Source organism: Astatotilapia calliptera, chromosome 2 (assembly GCF_964374335.1).
Source record: "Astatotilapia calliptera chromosome 2, fAstCal68.1, whole genome shotgun sequence".
Lineage (NCBI taxonomy): Eukaryota > Metazoa > Chordata > Actinopteri > Cichliformes > Cichlidae > Astatotilapia > Astatotilapia calliptera.
In genome coordinates this window covers 5,636,757-5,662,246 of record NC_137423.1, presented here as the reverse complement: position 1 = coordinate 5,662,246, position 25,490 = coordinate 5,636,757, and the positions used below count along the sequence as shown (strand labels likewise).

The following is a 25,490-nucleotide window of genomic DNA, read 5'->3' as shown; positions in this document are numbered from 1 at the left end:
CCAAGAAAGATGCCAGGCGGATTTATTTTACCAAGTGGATCATCATGGCCTTGCCATATTGGTCCATTTGATTGACCTTTATTATAATTATGAATTTATTTTATTTTCAGTTGCTACAAACGGGACAGACATGACTGGGGGATAGGACAGGGAGAAAGAATGAAAGAAAGAGAGGGAGAGAAAGAAAACCAAAGGGGAGAAGAGACGGTGAGAAGGGGGGAAGAAAGAAAAAAAAACAAAAAAACACCTGGATCACCTGTATGGAGAAAAAAATACAGAAGAGAAAGCAAACAACAAAGAGCAACATAATAAAAAAAACGGCACCATCACAATAAACTAGCTAGCAGTAAATATCAGTAGATACTAAGTAATAAACAATATTGTGCAGCACGCAAGATAGACAGCGTACAATGTGCTTTGAGGCAGCAGCCAAGAAAGCTGTAGTCCGCGTCTGTGAATACCCGTGTGTACACCTGTGAGCATACCTGTGTGGATCAGCATGCTTGCATTCCAAAGGTTTCTCCATGTAACGATCTGCTAGGGAGTGTGGGGAGCCACAGCCCCGTCCTCCAGGGTATGAAGCAGGTATGGAGGAGATCAAAACTCCAGACATCCAGAGGCCCCCAGAACACAAGAGACCAAGGAAGACCAACAGAGGGGCAGCCGCGCCACTGTCCCAGTAAGAGCTGAGGAGAGTCCCAGATGAGGGCTCACTCAGCAGCCACGGAGCAGAAGCCAGGGGGAGTTGCAGTGACGCGCCCGTGAGCTCGTCCGGCTGTGCCTGAGTGACCGAGCCCCAGGCCGAGAGGCCGGGGGCACCCCACCTCCGAAGTGGCCCGAGCGAGCCCCAGGCTCCAGGCCCCGATAAGTGGCCGCCAAGGAGTGAGCCGGTGTGTACCCGGACACCCACCCCCAGACACAAAGAACCACCAACGCACCGACACCTGAGGGAGTCCGCCACTGGCAGGGGAAGTGGTGGTGGGTGGAGATAGGCCTCCAAACCTTGGAGGGCCTGAGATGTCCCCAGAGAGGTGGCGTCTGATACCCAACCTGACATATAGACAAAGACATAGAGGCACACACAGACACAAACATCCATTCCCACCCTCGTGCTCTCATATGCACTTAAAAAGCAAAGGTTTTCTGAGTGATCACTTTTATCATATGATAAAGCATTATCATTTTAATGTGACCCCTGTCTAAGTGTCCTAGGGAACTGGGGATACTGAATGATTCAATGACTATGCAAATCATATGAATTACATGTTGTGGACTTTATGGTGAGAGCTTTGGAGTTCTGGACATTTTTAGAATCAGTGCTAGCATTTATAACAGCTCTACTGGTAGCATCTAATCACCCAAAACTTAAAACAAACAACAGAATTAGAATGAAAACAACAGAATTTGAATGAAAACAACGGAATTAGAATGTATAGAACAGAGTTTGAATGAAGGAAACAGAATTCTAAAACAAACAATAGAATTTGAATAAAAAGAGTGGAATTAGAATGAAAACAACAGCAATTCAATGAAAACAACAGAATCTCAATGAAATGAACAGAATTAGAATGAAATGACTAGAATTTGAATGAAAACAACTGAATTGGAATGAACAGACCAGAATTTGAATGAAAACAATGGAAACAGAATGAAAAGAACAGAATTTGAATGAAAACAATGGAAGTTTAAAACAAACAACAGAATTTGAACGAAAACAACGGAATTAGAATGAAAACAACGGAATTTGAAAACAAACAACGGAATTTGAATGAAAACAACGGAATTAGAGTGTACAGAACAGAGTTTGAATGAAAGCAACAGAATTCTAAAACAAACAATAGATTTTTTTTCAAAAAGAGTAGAATTAGAATGAAAACAACAGCATTTGAATGAAAACAACAGAATCTCAAAGAAATGAACGGAATTACAATGAAATGACTAGAATTTGAATGAAAACAACAGAATTGGAATGAACAGACCAGAATTTGAATGAAAACAACGGAATTAGAATGAAAACAACGGAATTTGAAAACAAACAACGGAATTTGAATGAAAACAACGGAATTAGAGTGTACAGAACAGGGCCCTGTTTCAGGAAGCCGGTTTGGAAAACTCAGAGTGAAAAACGACACTCACGGTTGAGTAACCCCGAACTGTCCAACTCGGAATATTCGGTTTCAGAAAGGCTGATAACAATTAGTTCAGTCAACGCGGAGTTGCTTTAACCCCAAGTGAAGCGCGCGGACGAGGATACATAAAGCCCTGATAAGCGGAGCACAGATTAAGCGAGTCACCATGGAGACGGAGGGAAAGAAGGCGCGGTCAATGTATTTTACAGCGCTTGAGGCCGAAATTCTGATGGCAGCATATGCCGATAACATGCAAATTCCGCGGAAAAAAGTAACACAGCCACAGCTGCAAAAGAAAGGGAGCATGCATGGCAAAACATAGCCGACAGAGTCAATGCGTGAGTGTTAATTTAAACATTGATCTAGGGATTTCCACCCATTTAACACGTTATTTTATCATATGTTATTTTATTTGTTATTTTATACATTTTATTTTTTGATGTGACGTGAGCGCAGGTGCAACCCAACAGGCCCCAAACGTTCCTGGCAGCAAGTAAAAATGAAATATAAAAATATAGTCCAAACAGGTAAGGTGTAATTGTATTATGAGCCATAGTGCTTGGTCTGTTTGTCCCATGTAAATCAATTGCAGTTAGAGGCTACATTAATTTTCTTTCTGTAAGCACTTATTGAAATTATCTGAGCACATTACAAGTACATATTTGCTTACTCTGTATGCTCAAATGTGGCCCGTTATAGCCAACAGAAAAAAAGCGGAGGCCCGAAAAACAGGTGGGGGTCCTCCACCACCACCACCACTCACAGAGGCTGAGCAGTTGGCCCTCAGCCAAAACAGTGGGCGCCCTGTGGCCGAAGGCATCTCTGCGGGGACATCCTCTGAGTCAATAACCCCGCAAGACACAAGTGCCTACATAAGGGGTAAATCCAAAATAATAAATGATGTGCATACATCCTTTCTCCACAGTCACCTTTGCAGTGCTACTCATTCATTTGATAAACTCTTTACCATAATGAATTATTTTGTAGTGAAGTTATTTTCCTACTGATTTTGCCTTCCCTCAGCCTTGGTTGTCTTTGAGAGCATAATGACAATGAAGTGTAAGGTGATTGGTATGTTTGTTAATTGCCATTTGGTCCCTTGTAAGTTATAAGTGACCTGTATGAACCTCATATTCTATCAGTTGATGGTGGTGGTGTACTGCATCTGGTGCAGCCTCCTGTTGAGCCAGACCAACATGCAGTTGTGAGTAATACTCCACAGATTATATGAGTTTACAGTAGAACAGCAATGTTGTTTATTTCTTTACTACAGGAAAATAATGAAGAAACATTGACAGCTGTTACAGAGGAGGAAGCAACAGAGACACTTTATGAGGTTTACATCTTTTAATACTTTGTGTACAGGAAACACAGGCGACCAATGAAGCCAGTTGAACAAAAAATCTGTTTATTCCTCTTTCAACATGTTGAGGTGATGGGTCAAAAGAAATGATTGTGACATATGGTGTCTCTGACTGCGCTTCCATCTTGTATGTCCGTGGGAGGGTCAGGATGTTCATGGTTTGGATCACTGCTGATGTTTGGTTCAGAAGGACAGTGTTCTCCTCTAATTGTGGCAATGTTGTGAAGAATCACACATGCCACAATAATGTCACATGCCCTTTCTGGGGTGACCCTGAGTCTTTGCAGGCACTGGAACCGGGCCTTAAGCATTCCGATAGTCATTTCAATTCTGGCTCTTGTCCTGCAATTAGCCAGATTATATCGCTGCTGTGGGCCCGGTTCAGGGTCAGGGTAAGGGGTAAGCAAATAGGGTAAACATGGATACCCCCTATCACCAAGCAAGTAGCCAGTGAACTCTCCTAAGACAGAAGGATACACTTCAGTTCAAATGTCCCTGAAGCAATTGGTCTTTATATATTTTAAAGTATTCTCAACTCACCATGTCCAAATTTTGTGCTCAGTGTACATTCACGGAATATTTGTGAGTCATGGACAGAGCCTGGCCACTTGGCTTCCACATTTGTGATAATGTTGGCAGCATCACATATGATCTTCACAGTGCAGAGAACACAAATTAGCATCCATTACTATAATGAAATAATTTGTTAGTTTGACATGCTACAGGGAACTATGTACCTGTACTTTAATGCTGTGGAAAGACTTCCTGTTCACATAGTCTCCTTCATTTACTGAAGGAGCAATGATTGGAATGTGGGTGCCATCTGTACAGCCAATCACGCCTGGGAACCGTGAGAATAAATGTGAAATTTAAGTAGTAGTTCAAGTATCACCACATCATAAATTAAGTTTTGGTCATCCTGATACCTGCAATTTTGTGGCATCCCTCTTTGATAAATCTTGTGGGTCTATGACCGGGGAACACCACAGACGAGTACAGGAGACGTTTCAGTGCAACTGTAACAACCTGACTGCCCGACAGACAGTAGCCTTGGAAACGTGCTCAGCGTCACCAATATTATACAGAAAGCTCCCGTTTGCAAGAAACCGAAGTGCGATACAAATAATATGCAATGAACTGAGAGCATGTCCGCGATGTGTCACATGCGTAATATATGGCCTGAGGATGTTATCCAAATAAATTATAGATTGTGCTGAGAAACAGTAACGTTCACACAGAAAATCATCAGGAAATGATAAAATGTCCAAACGCGCTCTGATCACTCTCTCCCGGCGGAGAGCTCTGCGGAGAATTTGGGCTTCACGATCTACTGGCTCTTCAAGGAAGGGGCACGCCATGTCCGACACTTCCTACTGTCAGGTTTCCGACAAAGGGGCGGAGACAGTCAGGGTTAGTTGTAGTAAACCTGCTAGGGGGCAGGTTAGCTTCACGGAGTGTGTCGTCATAGTGACTCACTCAGGCTGCAGCTGAACTCGCTTTGTGAAACCGAAAACCCAGAGTTTTCGTTAACTCAGGGTATACTTACTCAGTTTTTCCACTAAACCGGCTTCCTGAAACAGGGCCCAGAGTTTGAATGAAAGCAACAGAATTCTAAAACAAACAATAGAATTTTTTTTCAAAAAGAGTAGAATTAGAATGAAAACAACAGAATCTCAAAGAAATGAATGGAATTACAATGAAATGACTAGAATTTGAATGAAAACAACAGAATTGGAATGAAAACAACGAAATTAGAATGAAAACAACGGAATTTGAAAACAAACAACGGAATTTAAATGAAAACAACGGAATTAGAATGTACAGAACAGAGTTTGAATGAAAGCAACAGAATTCTAAAACAAACAATAGAATTTAAAAAAAAGAGTAGAATTAGAATGAAAACAACAGCATTTGAATGAAAACAACAGAATCTCAATGAAATGAACGAAATTAGAATGAAATGACTAGAATTTGAATGAAAGCAACGGAATTAGAATGAACAGACCAGAATTTGAATGAAAACGATGGAAATAGAACGAAAAGAACAGAATTTGAATGAAAACAACAGAATTTGAATGAAAACAACAGAATTTGAACGAAAACAACAGAATTTGAACGAAAACAACAGAATTAGAAATAAAACAACGGAATTAGAATGAAAACAACGGAATTAGAATGTACAGAACAGAGTTTGAATGAAAGCAACAGAATTCTAAAACAAACAATAGATTTTTTTTTAAAAAGAGTAGAATTAGAATGAAAACAACAGCATTTGAATGAAAACAACAGAATCTCAAAGAAATGAACAGAATTAGAATGAAATGACTAGAATTTGAATGAAACCAACATAATTTGAATGAAAACAACGAAATTAGAATGAAAACAACGGAATTTGAAAACAAACAACGGAATTTAAATGAAAACAACGGAATTAGAATGTACAGAACAGAGTTTGAATGAAAGCAACAGAATTCTAAAACAAACAATAGAATTTAAAAAAAGAGTAGAATTAGAATGAAAACAATACCATTTGAATGAAAAACACAGAATCTCAATGAAATGAACAGAATTAGAATGAAATGACTAGAATTTGAATGAAAGCAACGGAATTACAATGAACAGACCAGAATTTGAATGAAAACGATGGAAATAGAATGAAAAGAACAGAATTTGAATGAAAACAACAGAATTTGAATGAAAAAAACGGAATTAGAATGTACAGAACAGAGTTTGAATGAAAGCAACAGAATTCTAAAACAAACAATAGAATTTTTTTTAAAAAGAGTAGAATTAGAATGAAAACAACAGCATTTGAATGAAAACAACAGAATCTCAATGAAATGAACGGAATTAGAATGAAATGAATAGAATTTCAATGAAAACAATGGAATTGGAATGAACAGACCAGAATTTGAATCAAAACAATGGAATTAGAATGAAAAGAACAGAATTTGAATGAAAACAGAATTTGAATGAAAACAACAGAATTTGATCAAAAACAACGGAATTTGAATGAAAACAATGGAAGTTTAAAACAAACAACAGAATTAGAATGAAAAACACAGAATTAAAATGAAAAGAACAGAATTTGAATGAAAACAACAGAATTTGAACAAAAACAACGGAATTAGAATGTATAGAACAGAGTTTGAATGAAAGCAACAGAATTCTAAAACAAACAATAGAATTTGAAGAAAAAGAGTAGAATTAGAATGAAAACAACAGCATTTGAATGAAAACAACGGAATTACAATGAAGAGAACAAAATTTGAATCAAAACAATGAAATTTGAATGAAAACAACAGAATTTGAATGAAAACAGTGGAAGTTTAACTAAGGCACCTAGCATAACCTAGTTTCTTTCAATTTGCCAACCTTGTTTGTATTTTCACTTTGATGTATGTATGTTTGATTTAAGTATGGACTGATGGGAAAATAGGCATTCTATGAATGTAAAATTAAATCAAGGCCAAAACAGTGGGCATAAAACATCAACGTGTGAATACTTCAGAATCCACTGTAGCTGTTTTGCGGTTCAGTGGCTGGATGCTTCAAAGCATGCACTCGGTCTTTCAGACATGAAATACACTCTAAGCCTGCACTTTTTTTAAACTTTTTTTTCCCAAAACAAAATAATAATAATAATGAATTGGATTTATATAGCGCTTTTCAAAGCACCCAAAGCGCTTTACAATACCACTATTCATTCACACACTGGTGGAGGCAGCTACAGTTGTAGCCACAGCTGCCCTGGGGCAGACTGACAGAAGCGAGGCTGCCATATCGCACCATCGGCCCCTCTGACCAACACCAGTAGGAGGTAGGGTAAAGTGTCTTGCCCAAGGACACAATGACCAGGACATTCACCCAATCCCTAAAAAAATGAACAAATATGTAATTGTTGAGAAAAACATTTACTGTTCTTCCACAATCAATGTCATGCCTCGCTGTTAGTGTTTTTGATTTTGCCTAAGACAGACATAAATCATCTTGCTAGAACATAAACATATTTTTCTGAAAGTACTGAAACACACATTTTTTGTATTACAGAAAAAAAAATCTCATGTAAGATTGTAAAATCCTTGTAATCCCTGGACGATACTGTTCATAAAAATCAATGAAAAGATTGTTTCACACAGCTCACTCATGCCTGCTGCTCAATGGAGACATTATTGGCCTATTGCAGAAAAACCAAATGATGAATGTAAACCTTTGGATTTTCATTACAAGTCACTCATCAAACTAAAATTCCCTTGGAGAATACGCTTGGCATTAAGTCATCAGATGAGTATTATCTTCAGTCATTTTAGCATATAAATCTATCTTAGTGTTCCATTAGTTTTTTCCTCTTCTTCATCAATTTACCTCCTGGTAAGAAGCATTTGATTGTGACAGAGTGAAGGAAACTGTCTGTGGTGAGAAGTTTTGGCATACTCTTCAAGTCATACCATATGGTACTACTTTGACACTACGTGCCTCATGCTGGGATTTTCTTTGAAGTTCCTTGAATAACATATCCCTGCAGAGGAGGCAAAGTGTCCCTCAAAACAGCAAACTTGATAGAATTGGATCCTCTCATTTTGAATCAAACAAGAACAAAGCATGGGCCAGGCGAAGAAACTAACAATGTAGTCTAACCTTGAGACGTGGACGCCAACAGCATGCCCTCTTTTACATTATTCATATGAAAAATACAATTTCCACTTATATTTTATTCATTGGTTTTCCTTAAACAATCAGAAGTCCTAGTGTGATTTGACAGGAATCTTATGGAGAGAAAATGGATAAGAGAGAAAGAGTATTATTACTTCCACCTGTGTTATTGATCCAAATTAAACAACAGTACCTATAAGAATCTCTTTTGACTAATAACTTCATCAATCACCTATGTCTTTTCAACTTGTTGCTTAATGTTCTTTATAACAGTCTCAGAGGGCATAAACTATGTCAGAATAGGTAAGTGCAATCTTAAAAGCTGCATATATGTATAACCAAGACACTGCAGTGTTGTAACGCATGACGAACCACATCTGCTATAACCGACAGTTGCTGACAGTCTTTAGTAGTGATATGCAGAAGGTGTTTTAGAATAGAGCGCAGGTGATACTGATTTGAAGGCAATATCAAATACAGTACACTTTGCTATAAATTTTACTTTCATGAAACACCTTTCAGTTTTTGACAGGGATAAAATGGTGATGATTCCACTTCATTATCTAAGAATTTAGTGCATGGTTGCTGTTTATAGGACTGTATTGAATTGAAAAATGTTCCTAATATTTTACAAAACTCCACTTTCTCTTTCATAAACAGTTTTCTGGTCGGCAAGACATGTAAAAGAAATAGTTAATTATTGAACATAAACATTAAAAAAACATAAATTTTGAATCTCTGTGCTGCAGCGTCTCGTGAAATAGCAAAAAACAGAGATTCCTTTAGGCTGTATTTTAATAATGGATTGGAATTATATAGCGCTTTTCAAGGCACCCAAAGTGCTTTACAATGCCATTATTCATTCACTCTCACATTCACACACTGGTGGAGGCAGCTACAGTTGTAGCCACAGCTGCCCTGGGGCAGACTGACAGAAGCGAGGCTGCCATATTCCACCATCGGCAGCTCTGGCCAACACCAGTAGGCGGCAGGGTAAGGTGTCTTGCCCAAGGACACAACGACCAGGACAGAGAGCCCGGGGATCGAACCGGTGACCTTCCGGTTACAGATACGCTTCCCAACCCCCCTGAGCCACGGTCGCTCAAGGGGTTGCAACCGTCATCTCTAAGACCAGAGATGAAGCAGACTGGTTAGATTATCAAAAATTGGTATCTGTAAATCAAAGATAGCAAAGTGCTATCTGTAATAAAGTGGTGCCCTTTAAATGTGCATATCCTAATTGGATATGTTGATTCTGAAGAATGCCCAGTAACCATGTTCACTTGAGGGATTATCATCCTGGTTAAATTATTCTTGTCAGATTTTCTAGAAAAACAAGAATAAACAATTTTTTTTCATCCTGTAACTCATACAATGCCAAACAAAAGAAGCCGACTGAAATAAAGGTTGTTTGTTTTTCTTCGTCGTGAATGACAGCTTAGGTTACAAGTTCTTTTTTAGGGTGTCCTGAACAAACGCTTTGAAGATTTGTCCAAAACCCTGCCTTTGTAACACAGTTGCCAATGGAAAAGTTCTGATCGTAGAATTGCCAGTTTTGTTAAAAGATAAGTTGTCTTTCAAAGGGCTAAAATGGGGTAAAATGCCAGTAAGGTAAGCTGCGATACCAGCTGCCAAACACAAAAACAAATATATATATATATATATTCCACGGCTGGCACAGGACGCAGGATGGGCTATTCCTTTGAACAGATCTGTCTTCAGAGAAAACACAACCTAAGTCTCTCATCCAACATCAGTTAAAATACTTCTGCCATAAAAGTTTTTTTTTCATTAAGTTACAAAAAAAGTTAGGAGGTTTATCCAGCTTTTGCACCTTAAAGCATAGCCAAGAAATTCCAATTACCCAGCTAAGCTAGCTGCAAATTTATTTGACACATACCCTCTTTGTTAAGTTTGGTGACCACCTGCTATGCTTTGAACAACTGTTGGGATTACTGCTACTTATAACCTCTGAATGAAATGTGGACAAAAAATAAATAAATAATGATAACAATAATAATAAAGCGTATAAATTCATAATTAAAATGTTTAATTAAATCATTAATATACAGTATTTTAGTTGCATATGGCATATACTACATACATTTTATATACTATTGTAAACACGCATAATTTTTACATTTTCTTTTTAATTTTTTGTCATAAAAAATAACATTTATTAAAAATAAAGCTGAACCTACATGACTACATAAATGCAAATTTCAAACAAAGAAAGAAATTTAGCCAAAACAGCTACTGAAAATCAACGATTTTTAATTCTCAGAGTACAAAAGTCAATGTCCGAAACCATATTTTACCATATCTCTGAACTGAAATGTGCAACGAAAGAGCCCCCCACCCCCCAGCTCTTACTTTGTCATTCCTCCCATGTTTTCATGCAGCTTTAAAAAATAAATAATACAAACATTTACATTGCGCTTTACTGTACGTCAATTCCCTCATGTCAATGCACTATAGAGGTTTAAATATTATGCACATATGTTAAGAAAAGCCAATGTCATTCAATAACAAGCCCTCATTTGCATAATTTTTTTATTTTATTTTATTTTTTTACTTTGAGTCATGTCAGCTCTTCAGATCATGTTAGCAAATCTGCATAGTCAGTCAGCCATCTACAGAAGCTTCAGGAGCTTAGATACAGCTGTATTATTTGTGATTGAATGTTTGAATCTTGTGCAAACTAGGATCTGAGGCCATTCAATGTTTGCTTTTTCATTCAGCTGAAGCTTGCTGAACAGACTGTCAGACATGCCAGATTAAAGATACCGTAAATCCATGCATGCACTTCTAACTAACAGATGGAAGCAGGAAGACAGTGCCCAGTTAGGTGTCATGTATACTGTCCTGTTTCTCCAGTGGGAATATAAGGAAGCTTCATTGTGAAGAATCCAATGTGGACCGCTTATATTATTCCAGTTTTTCCTCAGCTCAAGACATCGCTTCTCTTCCCTGCATTTTAGACATAATTTTGTTAACATTTAGTCCTCAAAAAATAGTCCAGCCTTACTTTTTCTCCTAAATCTATTCATGGACAAATGACTAATTGATGTTTTATTTTCTATCGATGTCTCAAGGCAATATAAAAAAAAAAAAAGTATTTTCCAGAAGTTCCACCTGGTCAGTATGTATAAGCATCTTGCAGTGCAGTCTAGTATATGTAATAAAGCATAACATACTCCCTTTGGTGTGCTGCAGTTTTATGATAAATGATACAATAAGTTGCAGTTTGTTTGCTGAATTTATGAGAGATAGCAACAGGAAGTTAAGCATTACTCTCATTTATTTCTCATTTTGCTTAAAGGACATTCATCTCTCAGGAGTCCATTTGAGTAAAGTTGAACAAGGATGCCCCCCAAGTACATCAATGTAAAAAATTGAACTCTGGGATAAAGTTAGAAAAAATACATTAAAAGTAGCTTGCAATGTTACATCTGGGACAAGGCTCCTTAATTTTGTTACGTAGATTTCTGTGCTGCTATTTCCATTTATTGAAATCACTCTTCACTTCTTCTTTTGTAGTCAACAGTGATATATTCTTAAACACCTGAGTAATGGTTTTAGATTCATTGCACATACTGCACATTTGTTAAAGTCACTCTGCTGGGAAAGGAAATTGCTGTTTAGACAAAGGAAAGTGGCAGAGCAGTGCTCATCAGTAGCTTTAGTGATCCAGCTAAGTCAATCACAATGTAATTGTGCCTGTGATCCAGTGGATGGGGCTGAAGCATTAACCACACAGTGCAATTCTGCTATTCTGTTTATGACACAGTATGTGTAATAATAAAGCTTCAGTGTTGCACTCGCATGATGAGGCCGAAAACCACTTTAAATCTGATTCACAAGTGGCTAAGGTCTAGTTGACAGCCCACTGATGTGTCTGAATTGTTTGAATGAAACTAAAACATCTGTAAATACATATTACAAAAAGAAAATGAGGTGGATGTGGGACTGTTCCCCTGAAAATAGTGTTGCCACATAGAAAATCCTGAGGTTTTTCCAGTACATTGGATCCAAATGCTGCATAAACCTGATCCCTAAACATCTTCCAAAGTTGTTTTAAAGAGGGTTTGTGATGTCTTTAGTGGAAAAATGTCTCGGTAAATGTATCACAAAACCACAGGTATTACTCTGGAGATTTAAATTCCTGTTCACGCATAAGAGAGCAAGAAGAGGCACTTTTTCCAGCACTGGAAGGGGCTCATCTATGTTTTCTTCCCCTCTCTCTCTCTGTCTCTCTATTCCCTGCTGCCTGAAACATCCTGATAAGACACACTAGTATCTGGGGAGGAGTAACCTTATCACACTGAGGTGGGATTCAAATTGTTTGATCGAATGACTGATTTACGTTTTTATTTTTATTTATCTATTTTACTTTTTAGCTTCCTGATGTTGCCATGGGTCACCCAGTCTTCAAAGTGGTGAAGTTGCTGCAGTTACACATTTTCTGCCAGGGTACTGGGGAAATGATTGAAGTACAACAGTTCATAATAAAATAAGAGAACCTAAACTGTTGCCAGCAACCAGTGTAAATGCCACACATATTCATAAATTAGACTCATTTGCATTGTTGTTGTTGTTATTGGTGTATTTTGAAAGGAAAATTCTTTTTTTTATATATTTATTAGTACCTCAAAGAGTAGTAACTTGAGTGACCTGCTGTGTGTGTGTTAGGTTCTCAGGGGATATTCTATATTATTCTATTACTGTCACTGGGGAGAAATAACATAAACCTTTTAACACATTTTTAATTGAAATGATCTGAGATGGAACTACTCCTATGAAATTGTCCCCAGCAAAGCAACATCCATTATTTGACAAACAGACAGTACACTTTACATTTTTTACAAAGCAGCTAAACTTTGTGGTTTTAGTCAGGGACTATTTTAAGTAACACTTCTGATTAGCTTAATGAAAGTAAACAAAATACACTGCAAAGGGAACACATGGCTTTACAGATGCTAGCTTTATTTATAGCACATTAGAGAAACTTTCTGTGGCCTGTTAGTTTTGCTTTGCATAATACAGAATACGGATGGAATACTTTCACCTGAGATAGTATTACAAGAATTTCAAGTGTGTAATCTTCACATGCTTGAGTTAAAGGGAAGGGTGAATGCTTATTCACCAGTGGGATATTACCATTTCCCGGCCTCGCATTCTGACAATAAACTCTTGCAGTCTGCTTGCAGTCTTTTAAATAACCCTTTTTGATGGAGAAACTCGAAAAGAGCAATGTATCCATTATTTTCTTTATGTTTGATGAGTTTGGGGTCAAGGGCCTTTGTCAGTCACTTTCTATCTGTGTTGTTCTGAACTAAAGAAGTAACACTTGGAAGCCCTCAGTCACTGGCTCACACAGGGAATACAACCTCCCGCCAGGGATTGAGCAGACTACCTTATTAATTAGCCTTTGCAGCTTTAGGCCAACCTGCTAACCCATTTAATGAGTAAATAATTGCTTCTTAGGTCTTATGTCATCATGTCTTTTATTAATATGGGAAGTTATCTCAAAATTACTCTTGAACCCTCGGAGTGCCAAAACAAATTTGGAGCAGAGGAGAATTTGGCCCAAAGATCCATCTTTAGGCTATAAATCTTGGAGGATTTGTCCCAAAATAAGATAAATTCCTATTTGATTCCTTAAGGATTTTAGGAATTGTCTAAAGACTTCTTGACAGGGGATTGTTATCAAATAATTGGAAAAGTACATCCAATTTAAATATCTTTCTAGAACTTGTACAAACAGACAAATGAAACTTTGGGTTCCCTTACACTAGTTCACTGTTATTCCTTTTGCCTTACCATGTTTTGCATTATCTGTGTAGAAGGCTTAGCGGTATTTTGCTAAGCTATTCCTGTGTGATTTGCAAATCAATAACTTGTCTTGGCCTCTTGGTCTACAGCTGACTTGTCATTGATATGTTGTGAATCATTTAAGATTTTTACGATGTCGACATCTTTAGAAGTCTTTCGTCTAACGTGTGCTTGTTTATGTCTCCCCACCAGTTCATCCTGGAGTCTATGAGCTGTCCTTCAGTGTCAATATATCAATATATCAGGACAGTGTAGTTTTTACTTCTAAGAAAATATAAAATCAATTTTGTTCAGAATGACTAAAATGAGTAACTACCAACAGCTTTCCTATAGTATGAGCAGTACGATTAAAATTACTGCGTAACAAGGGGTAGTAACACATATTATGAGTCTTACTAATTGTGCACAATAAGCAAACAAATATAGTAAACACCAGTTAATCCGCAGATAAAAATAGAAATTGGACTTTGCTTCTACTCTGCTGCTCTGATTACGTGACCTCTTTGCTCTAAATAAAAAATGGGTAAAAGGCCTGGGCATCAATCAGTTTCAGTCTCTTCCTGCTGTATAAAATCTTTACTTCATTTAGCTGGTAAAGTAATGACCGTCAGTGGGTTTGTAAATAACCTACTTAGAGAAAATTATACTAGAAAATGAGCTAATTAGCAAGAACAATGCTTGCACTGGCAGTTTAAAACCATCTAATCCTTGTCCTCTATAGCTTTAATGTCCGTCTTTTAGTACTTCAGGGTGCAGTTTCTAACACTGTAAAGGTTAAGGAATCATTCTTTCGCTGTTTGTGCTTGACTAGGGATGCAAAAACGTATGCGTATGTTCATCGCACACAGCTGTTTACATTTACTAACAATGCTAGATAAAAAAAAGCAAACAATTCTGTGCATGTCACACATGAGCAGACAATAGGCAACATCATCTGCTCGTGTTATTTAGTTTGATGAGTTTCAGATGTTTCTAGTGATTAACAAAGAAAGCTTCCTACCAGTAGAAGAATCTTGTAATATGTAAAAGATAATAAATCTTATACATAGATTTATTGTAATAAATAAGCACTGAGTGTTTTAGATTTTGGAATTTTGTCAAAACATCTGGCAAAATATTGATGTCCCTAGTCAAATGCATTTGCTGATTGTTGCATGGTAAAGTGACAGTGCCTTTTTATAGCTTGTTGTCATTTTGGACTAAAAGAAAGCACTTTATGCATAACAGCAATTTAGGTGAAGAAGTTTTTTTTCCAGTGCACAAAAATGTACTTTTTATGCAGTTCTATATTTTGATCTCCATAGAGATTGCACAAGTAGCAACGGCAATTCAATATGAAGGCTTTCCTTAAGCTGCAGTGTGTGTAGAAACATTTTTTTACTACTATTCACACTGATGGCTAACAGGGATGACAACAGCTCCTTTTTAACTGGCTGGTTATGAAGCACTTTGTCAAGACTGTTGACAACTTAGACTAGAAATTGTGCAACAGAGGAATGCAAGTGTCAATCTAGCTGCTGGAATGTAGACAAGCAGCACTGAGTCAAGATGTGCTCCTAAAGAGTGAATATCTGACCTGTCCCAACAAGTGTGCGTACAAAATAGTATGTGTGTTTTCCATTTTCTGCACATATTTACAACTGTCTTGATGCTTATGTAATTAATTTTATGCATTAATTTATGTTTTTTTATCAAGCACCTCTAATCCAGTCCTCACCTGACTGTTTCTCTGTTGTCAAGCATATTTATCCCATTTTATCACTGATTATTGCTTTCATCATTATTATTATTATTATTATTATTATTATTATTATTATTATTATTATTATTATTATTATTATTATTATTAATTAACATAATCAGTTGAATGTTGCTACTTCTTTATATAAAGTCAGTGTCATTTATCAATGTTGATAAATGTATAAAGATATATAGGAAAATTCAGTCAAGTAGAGGGACCAGTAATATGAAAATAGCATACCTGGTTCTACTCAACAGTGACAAAATCAACACAGGCAAACTTTTAAATGTCCCCAACAAATACATGTATACATTTTCTTTTGTGACATGAGCGTGACTTCTCACTTCATAAAAATATATATACTGGGATGGGGGTTTTTTTGTTAACAAATTATGCTCTAGAATAAAATGAATGAAACATTATCCATCATTTGCGGTCCTTGTATGTACTTTATATATAGTACCTGGAGGTGAATTATCAAGGTCAGTTATTGTGTAATTCTCCTCTTTTAGTTCCAGAAGTGGTTACTTTAAATAAACACTTAACTGAAAATTATTCAAATCAACAACCTTCAGCTTAAAATGCTCCACATTAAGTATAACGTCACTATGACAATTCCCTGAGGTCAGAAAGTAGAGAAAACTGCCCTTTGCTGTAGTGAGTTCAGCCTTTTGGACATTTTGCTGAGCAGATTATGTTATCTTCTTAGGTAACATAATGGCTCAAATGTTGTGTTTCTGGGTATTTTGCACTTCATGGTGTTTTTTAATACACTTGAGATGTAAAATTATTTAGGGCCAAGTAATCAAATCAGTCTTCTGACCACTCACCACTGTTTCCGCTGGTTCCTAAGAGCACATTTCAATTGAACTTAATTAGAATGAATGTAGTAGGAATTATTTGGACAATTGAAACAAATAACCAATCCTGGCACCACAATTGAATTGTTTTGTTGGCAATAGAGCTTCCAATCAGGGTTGAACACCTCTCCTCTCCCTGCTGACTTCAGATACCAAAAGACAATGTTCACTCATTTACTTAGTAAAGATTTTTTTTTTTTAGCCATGCTGATTTCCAAATTCAATTTAAGGGCAATTTCTTGCCAAGCAAAAGAAAAGGTCCTCTGGAGTACTGAAAGTATTGTAGTCCCCCATTTTGATCATTGTTTTCTTTCGGCTTGGAGAGAGAATTATTGATTTGGATTCAAATGAAGCTGTTGTGAAGGTGAGAGGTCCATTTGTCGAAACTCGCTGGTGTGCGTCTCTGCAAATAATGAGGAAGCATAATGAAGCATGTTAACTCTGTGTTCTGTCGTCATCAAAATTGTCAGCGGCAGCACTTTGATTGGCACCTGTCGCAGAATCAATGGAATTGACTAACATTTATGCCGCGCCATCTGTTTCATTGTCGTGCAGTATGGGTTTTTGAATCAGTGGGAACAAGCAATGATAATTCCTTTCCTCTGACAGTTTCATGGCATATTTTGCAATGGAGGGTTGTGCCCTTTTCAGATCCACACAGAGGAAATAATGCATAATGTCACGTTGTTGAGATCGCAGGAAATCACATGGGTATTTCATATCTTCTTGTGTGCTGTATTCACACACTCAGCAGGCGTGCTCTCCCATCCACATGCCAAATGTAGAATCTGTGGTTAAATCACAATGAATTTAGTTAGGCTAATGAGCCTTGGCTTACTGTATAGGTATAACAGGAGGTATAAATGAGAAAGATGTGGTATACGAATGAAATAGCCGAGTTTTTCCTCCCATGTGGGCACGTCCCTTAGATCTTTAATTAGGGCAAGTAAAGACAGAAAAATGTAATCAATCCTCTCACCTCTGGGGTTTCCGTAGTGGGATTATCCAATAATGTATATCCACAAGGGACAGTATTTTCATCAATATTCTATTTAACAAAGACATGTTTTATCAAAGACACGAATAAAGGTCTAAATAAATAACAGTTCTAGACAACATCAGAACTAAAAGTTTGTAAAATGTAATCACAATGCTAACATATTTAATGGCTGTGGAAAAGATTCTTTTATTACATGATATGGATCAACCGAAGTTAATTTGGATTTGTGATTTTTGGGAAGCAACGCTGAAATTGTTAGAAAACCACTTGCTGTGTATAAGGATACAGCAAGGTTGTGTTATAGTCCTAATTAATGCGTGCAGAGGTTTGAAGCTTCAATTTATGCCACAAGACATTTGGGATAACTTTAATTTATGGAGTACAGAGAGAACTTGTGCTCTGACACAAGCAGCAGGGGGTCTTTGAAAGCAGGCGGCATTTTGCTGTGAAAGGGCTTTGAACATCACTCCCTAAAGCAGGACAGGAATCAAAAGCAAAGGCTAATCTGCACCACAGTGTTCCAGATCCAAAATTGTCTCAAACTCTTCATTATTTAATACAAATCCTTGTTGGGTTAGGTGCATGTCTGACATATTAACAGACAGCTTGTCAGGGTTTTCCAGTCCTCTCGATTTGCACGACTTTGGCGGCAAACCTAAATTTAGCTGTTACGCTGGAATGTGTTGCTGTTGTGCTGTTTATAGCTCGGTGCTGTTTGACCCTCTGCTACCCCCTGCAGAGCAACAAAGATGTTGTTGTTCTTGTCAGATGCGCACAGCAGCTAATTAGAGAGATACTAAGTTTGGAGAGAACCAATACCACTGCCATAGGTAGTTTAATGGGGGGAAAATGTGTTCGCTTTCACTAGACATCTAAGCAATATGCACTTCATAGAATTTTCACAAATGTAAACCAAAGAAACTGATATGTGAGTCAAAGCATGTGTGACAGAACTCCCCGTGAAGTTAAAGTAACTTCACTGAGATCAAGCATGTGATGCTGAGCTATTGATGTCAATGCTAATGAGAGCTCCCATCGTAGGAGAAACATCTCAAAGGAAGAACATTTGGTTTACACATGTAAATGCTTGCTTAACTCAACAGTTAGACTACATCTCCAGTGATTGTATGGAAACAAGATGTCACATAGCACACATACATTACATGTGGATGTTTAATTTTGACACCACAGGGATTTCGCAGTGTTATTGATGTTGGCGAATCCTGATCAGATGCCTAGGAACCTATTATTTAGATGGAATAACAAGATCTCATGATACAAAGCCCCAGTCTTTTTTTTTTAATCTCTTGATCCTGCTCCGCCATTTTGCAAACTGCTGTGTAGGATGTTCTACTTCTTTTGGTATTAAGGTGAAGTGGTCATCTAACCCTCCAAACAGAGTGTAGAAGGGCTTTTAGAGGGCTAGTTCACTCAACATTCTCCAAGAACAGGATGTCCTACCATAGTGTAGAAAACCCAGGAGCAGGGCAGATTACAGGGCCAAGGGGCAGAATTAGGTCAAAGACACAGTTTGACAGTGAAAAAGAAAACTTCTGATGGCATCTACTATTATCCCCCTGGTTTGTAATGGGGAGAAACAAAGTCAATAGCAGTGGAAATAAAACTGCAGGAAAAACCTATGATCTGTGAAATTCCAAATGTAGCCTTCTGAGGTGCAGATGGTAACTGTTTTTATCTTGATGAGCCTGAGGAGTTAAATAACCTTCAGTAAGCCTTTTTCACATCTACCAGAGCTGAATACAACTCAAAGTTACTCACACTGCACTTTCTCCCGCAATAAAATCAGTTCCTTACCTAAAAGAAAACATCCTGTAGTTCGTATTAGTGCATTTCAGTTCTGTCTGGATGGGTTGAAAATACATTTGGATGAAATTAGTATAAAATTGGCCACCTCCAGTGTCTGGCAACCCTGTCTTTAGTGTTCATTGTCTTTTGATTTGTATTGTTTGACGAAAACAAAGAAACCGCACACGTATAGTCTGCAGTCTAATGTATGCATATGAAGTCATTTAAGGTCTAAGTATTATTATTAATCAGACCAGATTATTATTCAAATTCTTGAACTTAAATAGCAATTTAATCATATGTATCATTTATAGGACACTGGTGAGCAGGTAATTTTGCCACTAAGTTACTTAATGTGTTCTTTTTTTTGTTCTTGCTAATAGTAGATTCATATCGTATTTTACAATTTAAATGTTTTTCTACACAAATTAGAGAGTTATACTGGTTAATCTTTCACTGAAATTAAATGCTAAGAGCTGGCACATTTGCATGCAAAATGTGGGCTGGTAATTATATAGTAACACCAGGAACTACAGCCTTATTCCTTGACATCTAAAACACAGAGTGTTTAAGTGTTAAGAAAGAATAAACTTAACCAAGATAATCTGCGTTGGTGTAAAGTAAAAAGTGACATTTCAAGGTAAAATGCAAATGTTTTCCCTATGAATCATTTATGTGTACTGCTTTTAATGAATGTATTATAATTTATTTTAATAATATAGGATAAATAACTTGCAATTGTTTTATTTCTTGTAGTTTTTAAACCAGCAGGATCCTTCTAAATTTTGGAAGAATGTAACACAAACTATATTCACACTATATTTCATATGAAGGTAGCATATCTCCGGTTTTCTATTTCTTTTCTGCCCACAGTCAAAAAAGGTGGTTCCTAGTTAGTTATCCTGGAGAATGGAAGGAACCTTCAAAATGACATAATGCACTGGTGTCTGCCTTTCGGCTAAAGTATTTCATGTTGACAGAAATAACTTCAGCTCTTTTTTGCTGTAGAAGTAATGTGCATATATAAATCAAGCACAGGTTCCTTATCAAGAAAAAAAAATTCTACAATTATACAAGTTTCACATCGTAACATATAAGATAGACACCACACCCCTCCAGCTTCTATGAGGACTTTGAGTGTTTTTATCTGAATGCAGCTCTCGGGGGGTGAGAGAGAGAGAGAGAGACTGTCGAACGCCCACGCAGCCTTGCTGACAGCCTTCAAACTAAGCAGCAGCACTAAAGCCAAGGCGCACTACCACTGTTTATGTCATTGCAACATGCCTACTTTGACGGTCTTATGGCAAATGGATCTCCAACGCACGCATACAGATACAAGCAGCACACACAGGCTGCACGGCATCAAATTCTGATGGTGTGCATGCAACCAAAAACTGCTGAAAAGTGACCCTGGATGTGCCCTTGTCACCAACTCAGGGTAACAAGTGAATGGAAATTGGTTTTACCTGAGTCAGGTAATCATTACTAAATGAATTTGCTCCTGAGCCAAGGGTATAAGTGGGATAAATATATATCTCTGAGATGAATACAAATTTCACTTATGTAATGAAAGACAGGCCGGTTATTGATTTTGGAGGTTACACTCTGCATGCCTTTCAACACTGGCTGTTCTACATTAGAATGATGGGTTTTCAATTTGGCAGGTGTTTACATGGAACTGTCAACAATTACAGCTACAGTAAGTTTAATGTTTTGTTATTTTTTTCTCCGGACCTGCAGGTCCTTCCGTCCAGTGCCAATATGCAAATCATTTTCATTTCATGCATGCATAATGAACATAAATGTGAGTGTTGATTTTTCCAAACCGTGCTTTTGTGCACCATCATCATCATCATCGTAGCAGGCACACATCACCTTCATTATCACCCTCATCTCCACTGTCATCATCTGCATTCTAATCATCATTCTAATCACAAATATTATAATTATTACTATTGCAACTATACGGATGGCACAATGATTGCTAATGTCGTTCCCTAATAAAGTGGCAGTGATTCATTTCTCCATGGCTATGACTGCGTTCATTACGCCTCAATAACAGATGGATCCTGTTAACTGCACACGTCTGACGACTGCCGAAGTGTCGGCTTCAGCACATGGAGCAGCTGGGAGGACATGGCCTGTGTTTCTGAGCTGGTCCATGCTCTTCAATAATTCAACCCTTCCAGCTGTCTCATATCAGGCCCAAAGCTCCATGGCCTCCAAGCTCACATCAGAGCTACACCAAGGCACTGTTGTGTACAGCTATAAATGGGCCCTTGCATCATTGTTGTTACCTAAGAAAATCAATGTCTCTCACTAAAAAGGGTGCTATATGAAGTCTCATGCAGAAAAGATGTGACCTTTCATTTAATTTTTCAAAGAAATATATCACAGGACACTATTCAGTTTAACTAATTTTCTTTAAGAATTAAAGATATTAGCCATTTTAGATTTTTTTTCTCCCACTCAATGCAGGCTTTTTTGTGAGAAAAGATATATTCAATTATTGATTCGTGCCCTGAAGGATAATAGTTAAAGACTTGAATGTATTTCTTTCTCCTATAGGCTTCCTGGAAGAGAATGGATCTATGGATGTGGCATCCTGGTGAGATGAAAGTCTAATTATCTCTCAAGAAAACGAGTGGAAAGGCTTTTTAATTAGGACCCAACCGAATCTGTGCACTGAGAATTTTGTACATTGTGATGGATGGTGTGTGCATCTCCTTAGTGACTGCAGACAGAATAATAATCTGGTGAAGGGGAGTGGACTGTGCAAAGCAGGGTGGCCAGTGAATAAGAAACCAAGGGGAGGAAAGTGTTCAGTGGAGCAGGTGGGGTTGCGAATGAAATTGGAGGGGTGTGCTCGATAGTATAGAGGTTAGAGTGAGACTAAAAGAGGTGAGCGACGCCCAATCACATGATTCAGGAGGCAGACAACAGCGAAAAAGAACAGGGTGAGAAGTGGAGTGAAAGATCATTTAGGAAGAGAAAAGTAAATAAGATCGAGATGTAAGAAAAAAGGGAGAATTACAGATAAAGAGGGAGCAACAGAGCCCCAAGCAGTTGCCATGATTGGTCCTGTTCCCAGCACACAGCCGATTGGTTAGACTTCTCCACACTCCCCTCTCCTTGGCTCTTACCTCCCCTCTCATCTCAGCAGGGGGTACCACAGTCGCCAAGCCCCTTAATGCTCCCCTCCACTCTTCACTCTTATGCTGCGTGGCTGGCATGTAGAATGTATAATCACTATATAATCATGATCAATGTCTGTGCATGTGTAGGAGTATAATAGTGGCAAGATTGAAACAGTTCTCATGTTTTTTTTTTCTTTCTTTAACATATTTCAGTAAGCAACAAAATTGGCATACTGTACAGTATATGAAACACACCTATCCTAAAAACAGCCTTGCATGTAAATTTACCAGGAAAAATGAACACATGATAACGTGATTAGGTCTGCGCTAACTTGATTATAGGCCTGAAAGAGTGAATGTGAGCTGTTGGTACATTAGTGTGCCTCAGAATGAGAATGCTTTGGGAAGATAGCATCCTGTTTATGTATTCAGAACAGCAAAGAAAAAGAATTGATATTCATCTATTCAAAAATAAACATGCAGGTTCTCTGTTAAAAACCAGCATCTTACTGATTTTGCTTCTGTAGGTTCAGAAACTCTCAAAAATGGTCTCTTCTTTATCCTCCTGATCTCTCTCATATGTAAGTTTGTCATCATGATTGACTGACAATTGTGAAACTTGAATTAACAGATAAAACAAACTGGTACTTAAGGACTGCACTTAAACGAGCTAGACCGGGCAGTCGATTGACACAAATGGTTATTTTGACATCATCTTGATTTACCGTTGCAGGTGGGAAAGCAAACAGACGCCAACGATTTTGGAAAAAAAGTCAGGAATTAACTTCCACATAATACCAGGCAGCAGGTTTAGGGCTGAAACCTCAAAAGAATGGGAGGTTGCTTGGTCCTTGGGGTCTAAATATGATAAGTAGAACATAAAACCTTGTGTAATCTAATCGAGACATTTTTTTGCATCTAATTGTTCAGCTGATTCACATTTTTAGGTTGAACTAATGAACGTTGTTCAGCCTCTGGGCTTCCTTTGATAAGTAATTAAAACAGCCTGAAACTGATTAAAAAAAGACCTTATGTTACAGTGTAAGGATATATCTATGGCATATTTCTTCAGTCTAAACCTAAAAGAAACGGGAGTCTCACAGGCTAACTATCAAGTAACCTGGAAGGAAAGGCAACAATAGAAACACGAGTTCCTTTACATCCTAATATTCACAGCACATTCACTCTGCTTTAAATCCCGGGTGAGGACACAGTGACCTCCATATAGCTGTACAACTCGTCTGAACTGTTGTGAAGATGGATTAGTAGGATTTGGTCTGTTAGGGCTTTCTTTTGATGAGCAGTAACAAGATGGTCTTGCCTCAGTGTCTGTTGACTGAAACAGACTACTATGCTGTCTCTATTCAGACATTGCACGGTATTGGTTAATAAATGGGCAATTTATCACTAGTATTTTTTTCCCTTTTCAAGGCTTTATTAACTCTGATGTCTCAAGAGTGCGTCCTTGAACAAAACATTTGACCTCACAGCTGCTCAGTGTGACTGTGCAGTAATTAAGAAGTAGCACCTCATGAATGTGTTTTAATGATGCTTTTCTTAGTTTTGTTTTGCTCAGAAAACCAGTTACACAAATGTCTCTGAAGCCTGTTTTTCTCTGTTTGTGCCATTGCAATTGAGTGGCATTGCAGCCATCAGGTACACTATGCCTTGCTGATTGTTCTGAATTTATGCTACTCCCTTCTACAGAAAGCTAAATGTCAGAGACTTTTTTGTACAGTTTTAACACATCAGCGCCTTACTGAGAACAATATTCTTTAATGCTACAAAACTTCCAAAGACTCTTCAGTACTTTTACATCACATCTTCATGCACTAGTTGCAAAGTTGCAGAGTATGCAAACGGGAGTGCGAGATAAACTTCTACTGTATGAGTGAGAGTTTATTTTTTAAGTCTTTAATTGATTGCGATTGTGATCAATATCCAAGTAAAATGCACAGCTATAGTACATTGGCTGACCAATCACATGGTTCACTGCCGTTCAAAAGTGAAATTCTGTTAACAGTGTGGTCAGAAGGTTTTCACTTCATCTGCTCTTAAAGGCTTGGAAACCAGTGTCTGTTATCTGGCCAAGACATTCCTCTCAGAGGCTATTCCATATTCGGACAGCAGTTTGGATTAAAGCTTTGTCCAAGGAGTGTGCTCATGGGTGGAAGAAGAGATACGCTGCTATGGTATGGTGAATGGTGAAATACCTGACATATGGAGGAGGGAGCAGAGGGCAGTTGTAGGTGGGCAGTTAGAGGTGTCCAGCTTGTACAAGACAGCAGCAACCTGATGTCTGATGCTGAGGACAGTTACTGCTAATTAACAACCGGCAGGACACCTCATCCACTCCAATTAAAGCCTCTATCTGGCCAAGATGGGTCGGGTGAGCACTCATCCATCTAAGTGAAGCTTACTGTATGACACCGATGACCTGTGCTTCACGGTCAGCGTGACTCTTTTTCTTCAGCTTAGAACTCAAAGCTGTAGTTGAAAGAAGCCAACAGTATCTAAAAAAACATACCGGCTATGACTTAAAATATCTAAGTTCAAGTGAAGACCATATTCATACAAGACCCAATTTTTCTCTTCTTCAAATTTACGGCACATGGTGAATTGCATGGTATGCACTACACTCTTCTGGTTGCCAAGCAACTAAATTGGGGGAAATGTTGAAAATAAAAATAGGAAAAAGAAAGTATAGTTCTTTGCTTGCACTTTAATCAGAGAGTGAAGTCGTGATTTAATACAGTGTTAGTATTAGTCAGAAGGTGATGTTACCCATCAGCAGTTATATTCCTCCGGCTCATTTTATTGCCACCCAGGTGAAGACAAGTACATTGACAGAAATATCTGCTAATTAAAACTAAAAGCATTAAGCTTAATTAATGAGATCATTGGCATAACAGGTCGTTTTCAGCCACATTACCATAACTACCCACAGTTAATGTATCATGGTGATT

General features: G+C 37.8%; 1 long non-coding RNA gene across 1 annotated transcript; it reads right to left on the bottom strand.

Annotated features, from left to right (window-relative positions):
• Positions 1-3,814: 3,814 nt before the first annotated feature.
• LOC145430155 (uncharacterized) lies at positions 3,815-4,468 on the bottom strand. Its single transcript, XR_013910590.1, has 3 exons — positions 4,230-4,468; positions 4,033-4,144; positions 3,815-3,952 (listed from the first exon to the last, which is right to left on the bottom strand). It is a non-coding gene; the product is annotated as an uncharacterized LOC145430155 (long non-coding RNA).
• Positions 4,469-25,490: the final 21,022 nt, after the last annotated feature.